The sequence below is a fragment of the Neomonachus schauinslandi genome, chromosome X (assembly GCF_002201575.2).
Source record: "Neomonachus schauinslandi chromosome X, ASM220157v2, whole genome shotgun sequence".
NCBI classification, from domain to species: Eukaryota; Metazoa; Chordata; class Mammalia; order Carnivora; family Phocidae; genus Neomonachus; species Neomonachus schauinslandi.
In genome coordinates this window covers 122,232,781-122,239,225 of record NC_058419.1, presented here as the reverse complement: position 1 = coordinate 122,239,225, position 6,445 = coordinate 122,232,781, and the positions used below count along the sequence as shown (strand labels likewise).

Sequence of the window (6,445 nt, the reverse complement as noted above, 5' to 3'; positions counted from 1 at the left end):
GCCATCTCTCAGTAGGACTGTTGAGAGGAGACCTTTCTGCCCCTTTGGCCCCATCTTTCCTTGCACGCTCCCTGCACTGGAACTGTAACAGCAGCTGAGGATGGGCTGGGCCATGAATGAGAAAGCTAGAGCTGCTCTCCGCATGCACCCCTCCGGGACCACCAAAACCATGCTTTTGCTGGGGGTGACTCACCCGGGCATCAAAGGGGTAGCGTTTCGGTATTGCCCTAGACATTGCATTCTGAGCTTTATGGCGTTCAGCGGCTAGAAGCATCCTGGGGCATGCTAGAGTTTGGACCAAGAGCTTATAAAACTTCTCTCCAACACAGAAGTTTTATAGAGACCCCAGGAGGCCAGACGTCACCTTGTGATGACATCTGGGTCCTGGTCATTCAGGATAAAATATTTCTTCAGGTTTCGGTACACTGGCATCTGGGGTTACTGTTAAGAATGGGAAATACGTTAGCACCCGCTACATTGTGTATTAATTATTTGAGTGCCTACCAGGACCTGGAGACACACAAAATCATTAAAAATGAGTAATGTTTTATTTATAGACGTGGAATAATGAAAACAAAGATGCAGAGCTTGGCTTTACCTTTGTTTTCTTCTCCTAAATGAAACACAATGAATGACGGGAGGGGAAATATGAAAGAGAAAAACCCTGGAAGTTTTTTTTTTTTTCCTGGGGTGTGATTTCCCCCCCAGGACGTGGGAGTGGAGACTCCCTGCGCATGTCATCACGGTGGATGGCATGCCTGCCTTCTTGCCACCCACGGAGCTCCATGGTGACCTTGCTCACCGCCTAACCCTCGGTGTTGACAAGGAGAATGAATTCCTCGGGGCCGTGTGGGCTGTGTAGGTAGGTGTAAGTCACCTAACAGACAGGCTTACAGGGCTTCTGTGCAGCAGGCTATCCACAGAGTATTGAGGACGTCTCCCCAGCCATCAGCACCCTCAGCCACATCCCCCAGCCTTGGTGCTGGGATACAGCACGTCAGCACAGCAAACGCTCAGTGCACGTCCGGGGTTTTGTTTTGTTTTGTCTTCCCCACCTGAGCATGCCGACAGGTGAACAAAGTTTGCAGTCAGGCGTTCGAAACTGATAACACGTCTTTAACGAAATGAGAGCTACCTTGTGATTGATGTGCTCTGTTCAGGAAGTGCATCTTCCCTCTGATTTAGAAGTAAACCATGTAGGGTGTGAGGAAGGACCAAATGCACACATACAAGCAGTTAAATAACTTTTTTATGATGGATTCGCCAACCACCCCGTGATGACTGTGTGGCCGAGGATGGTTAGTGGAACCCAGCCGGGTTGTCTCATCATTATTCACACCCCCGGAGCTTTGGGCTGGGTGCCGTCCAGCATGGTTCTTTGAAAAGCTGTGTGAGGTCCTGGGAGGAAGGGTATCGTCGAGTCTCCTAGTGAGCACCCTGTCGGAAAGCCTCGCAGGAACTGGTGAGTTGGATTAATTTTTTGCCGTTGTTTTTCTGCTGCTGAGATATTGAGATAAATGATGTCCAGCAAACGGCTACCGGGGAATAGTTAGCCTAGTGTTCTTGCTTCAAACGAAATCTGAGAGTTTCTTTTTCTGCCCCTTTCTGGAATCCTTAAACAGCATGCAGGGGGAGAGTTCATTAAAGAAGTGGTCGAGCCAAGTCTTAGCTACTGCGGGAGATAGCATTTTCAGGAATCTTCTGGGGGAATAATGAAAGTATGTGCCTTCCTACCTGTTGTGTGACATTTTTTAAAAAACCTGTAGAACCACCTACAAGAATTCATCTGTTTTCATTTGTTCCTTTGCCCTGAAACAGGGCAGGGAGGGAGGTCTTTTCAGGAGAAGAAAGCAATTGCGAAATACTCTTTCTTTCCGGGTTAAAGTGGTAGTTTGAATTCTATTTTTTTTTTTTTAAGATTTTATTTATTTGAGAGAGAGAGAATGAGAGAGAGCACATGAGAGGGGGGAGGGTCAGAGGGAGAAGCAGGCTCCCTTAAAGTGGTAGTTTGAAAACACGCGCTTGATACAAAGAAGGAGAGCCCAGAGGCAAGAAACCCAAGAGGCAATGAGCAAATAAAGAGCTGCATTTTGTGCTGTAGCTTACTCGGAAGAGAAATTGAATTAACTTTATGTATCAAAATATTAGAACCAGTGCTTCCGAGTTAGATACAATGAATGTAAGTAAGATGTATCTGCCATCAAGCATATGCTGGGAAACATTGGTGTTATCCTAAGCTTACGACTCATTGCTTTCTTAAAGAGTAAATCTGAGACAGAACTCATAGCAGTTCTCTTTGCTTAAGCTTTTTACAAAAATTTTTTGAAATATTTGGGGTGCCTGGGTGGCTCCGTGAGTTAAGCATCTGCTTTTAGCTCAGGTCATGATCCCAGGGTCCTGGGATCGAGTCCCACATCGGGCTCCCTGCTCAGCAGGGAGTCTGCTTCTCTCTCTCCCTCTGCTGTGAAGGCTGTCTCTCCCTCTCTCTCTCTGTCAATAAATAAATAAATCTTTAAAAAAATTAAAAAATAAATTTTTTGAAATATATATTTTTCATTTTAAGTGTACAGATACAAGATCTGTCATGAACCCCTTGAAGCAGAGCACAAGTGATCCCAGTTAGTCGATTTGTGGCTTAGCAAGTTGTGTTGGTTTTGCTCTAGGCTGCAGGCTTCATTACTCGAGTGTTGGAGATTGTGTTGGGCTGTGTAGGCCGTCTTTACAAAGGAGCAGGGTTAAGCAAGGAACGTTATGTGGCTCAGAAATTGACCGCTCTTTGTCCTGAAAATGTATATCGCTTACAGGAGGTAAGCATCCGGGAGGGCGTGACCTTTGTAATGCATGCCATACATAATCTAGCAATCATGAGCCAGCCAAAATGTATGATTTTTTTTTTTTTTTTTTTTTGCAGAGAGAGATGCTAAGGAATGTGTACAATCCTTTCTAGATAAAGCCTCCATGCTATCGTCCAAGTGAATGATCCTAGTTCATTATGATGTCAAGTGCTTGCTTGCTTCTTATCTGGGTATCAACATTTTTCTTTTAAGATTTATTTATTGATTTGAGAGAGAGGGACGGAGGGAGGGGCAAAGGGAGAGAGTCTCCAGCAGACTCCCCACTGAGTGCAGAGCCTGACACGGGGCTCCATCCCATGACCTGAGCCTAAATCAAGAGTCGGACGTTTAACCCGCTATGCCGCCCAGGCGCCCCTGGACATTTCTCAAGTATGCATGGATTCCATCCTCTGAGCTAAGCCTTGAGGATTGAAGTGGAGGGGTGATAAAAAGAATTGTCTTTGGAGATGATGTCACTAAAAACGGTGAAACACTTGCTGAGAGATTATTCCATTTTATGGTCATTTACGACAGGCACTCTGTCTCAACAAACACATGATAGTACCTGACAGATTATCCCTATGAATTGGTGTCCACAGTGACATTAATATTTACCAACTGAGAAATTGCCCCATATTCATGTATAATGAGATTATAACCTAACAACTAATGATATCAGGATCCAGAAATGTAAAAGCTTTCAGTGCATGGGGAAAGAACAAAAACAAAAAAGATACAAGGCCTTCCTTCTGTTTGCATTTAAAAGTGAGCAGTAAATGTCAGGCGTCCCTTCAAGGGCTGATTAAAGTAAACATTAAAAGTTTGTGGGTAAAAATCCGAAGATGTGTTCTCCAGACCACTCCCCATATCTATTGTTTTGTTTGTATCTTGTCCTCTCATTAAAATTCCTACCTTGTTTGGAAATTAACCCTGTAAAACTTGGTCACTGAGTCAACAAGCCCTTACCTCGCACCCTTGGGATTCAGGTAATGAAAGATTTTGGGATGATGAAACAGAAGTCCAGTCTTACCTCCGGAGTTGTCCAAGTGGGAACACAAACACTCCATGTAAATACTGCAGGAGCCAATGTAAATAATAATTAAGTGCTTATTATGAGGAGGAAGTACAGTGCAGAGACTCACACCAGGCAAATTCACTGTAGCGCCTTTGACTTTCCACTCTGATAGAAAGCACGGAGGTGCAATGGGGCGGTGGGGGGGGGGGGGAGTTCCTCTGAGGGGTTCCAGGACCGGGGGAGGTCTCGTCCAGAGACAGACGCAGGACTGGGATGGCCCCGGTTACAAGTGATTTGTCCGCTCCGAGGTTTCTCAGCCTTTGTAGGATGTTTAGACTCTACCCAGTACATGCCCCATCACAGTGCCACCCCCGGTGCAAAATTGTCTCCAGACATTCCAAGTGTTTCCTGGGCAGGAAAGCCGCCCCCGGTGTAGAGTTGCTGAGTTGGAGGTGTGGAGATCAGCCTCGTCACCTCTTCTCAGCTGTTTGCCAGGGTTCCAGGAGGCTTGTTGGTGGTGCCGGAGGTTGTCCCAGCTGGTCTGACCTGGATCACTATGGGGCATGAGTTTCCTGTGTCCCTGATTGCCCCTGCTGTCACGAGGGAAATGTGGGCTTACACAAGTTCAAGTGACTTGGCCAGAATCCTTTTCAGCATGGACGGGCCTCCCCAGTGCCTGGTGTCTTGACTCCTTTCCTTTTTTTTAAGATTTTATTTATTTATTTGACAGAGAGAGAGAGAGGGTAACTGGTGGGGAGGGGCAGAGGGAGAAGCAGACTCCCCGCTGAGCAGGGACCCTGATGCGGGACTCGATCCCAGGGCCCTGGGATGTCTGAGCCAAAGTCAGATGCTTAACCAACTGAGCCACCTAGGCGCCCCAAGACTCGTTTCCAAGTCCTCCCTTCTGCGTTACAGATCTACAGCCCTTTGTCCATAACCAACAAGAACAAAGAAAATAAAAGGCTTGGAAACCATGTTTTTTGGGTAGCTTATTTTTGGCAGTTCTGCATCAGTGAACGTAAAACTGATGTAGAGTTGAAGTGTTTCTTCATCCCACAGAATGCAAATACTCCTTCTGTTTTGCTGCAGAACAATTCCTATGAGTGACTGCAGGCTGCACCCCAGAAGTTTGTTCCGGGCTGTGTTATAGAGTGCATGACTGATCGTCATCATGTTCTTCCATATGTGTGTCTATCTGTTACATACCGAGACAATCACTTGGCAATATGTACGTGTATCAAATCATTATGTGGTGCACCTCAAATTTAATGCATCACATGTCAATTATATCTCAGTAAAACTGGAATATATATTTGACATTCAATAAAACTGGAATATAGAGGTATGTATGTGCCCAAGTTTTACTGAGTTATAATTGACATACAATGTCTTGTGAGTTTAGAAGATAGGGCATGATGATTTGATACATATTGTGGTGATTTGATACATATCGTGATGATTTGATACATATCGTGATGATTTGATAAAATCGTGATGATTTGATACATATTGCAAAGTGATCACCACAGTAAGTTTCTTTAACATCTACGACGTCAGGAAGGTATAAATATTTGTTTCTTGAAATGTCAACAGGTATAATACAATGAATGCAGTTCTGTAGAAAACAGCAGTGCCCATTAAGAGTGTCCAAAAACAGTCCTGGGGGCAGCTCAGCTTTGCAGCAGTCTCTGCATACTTTTAATAAATTTATTTTGATTAAAAAAAAAAAAAAACATGTTCTATAGATGCATTAGGGTCAAGATCTTTTCTGCCCCACCATATGGTCACACACCACATGTGTGACTCATCCAGGGGGGTGTCAGAAGCCATCTGCTTCCTGGGCATTCTGGGCCATATCAAATAATTCACATATCACGAGGCCGACTCACGATAGTCAGCACCATGAAGTGGATTCCAGGAGCTTCTGGTTGCAAATTAGTCCAAGTGACAGGTTCATTCATCGAGGAGGTTATGGTGGCAGGTGTCTAGAGCTGGGTGCATGACTACATACAATGAATACATTGTATTGTATTCATTGTATTTGAGGTCTTAGGTTGGGAGTGACAAACTCAAGGCCGCCTCTCTCATAAAGTTCAGCTTTGGTATCTCTTTTTAACGTTTTTTTTTTAACTGCGGTGAAATTCACATAGCATACTGATAACCATTGTAAAGAATAGAGTTCAGAGGCATTTAGTTCATTCTATTCCTAGAACTTTCTAAATCATTCCGCCAACCCCCCATCCCCCTTGCTGTCAGGCCTTGGTGACCACAAACGTCTGTATCTTTGCTTATCAAGGACATTTCCTGTAAATGGAGCCATACACCGTGTGGCCTTTTGTGACTGCCTTCTTCCCCTCCACGTCGTATTTTCGAGGTTCCTCCATATTGTAACAGCTCAGAACTTCATTCCACTTTATGGCAGAATTCTGTTTTATGGAGAGAAAGGAATTTTCTAGTTGCATGTGCGGGAAGGTCACAGAATCAGAGGAAAAGCTACGGGATCTCGGGCTGGTCTTTGTAGGGCTGATTGGCATGAGCCGTAGCTGCTGTTGCCAAGAGCCGATGGAGGCCGACCTCTGTATGTGAAAACAGTAGG

At 44.9% G+C, this 6,445-nt stretch overlaps 1 protein-coding gene across 1 annotated transcript in view; it reads left to right on the top strand.

Annotated features, from left to right (window-relative positions):
• The first annotated feature begins 1,134 nt into the window (after nucleotides 1-1,134).
• The window catches only part of STS (steroid sulfatase), a 142,360-nt gene continuing 137,049 nt past the window's right edge, over nucleotides 1,135-6,445 (top strand). Inside the window, exon 1 of the mRNA XM_021679195.1 lies at nucleotides 1,135-1,462. The gene's annotated coding sequence lies outside the window, so the exon portion shown is untranslated. The remainder of the gene's footprint in view (nucleotides 1,463-6,445) is intronic.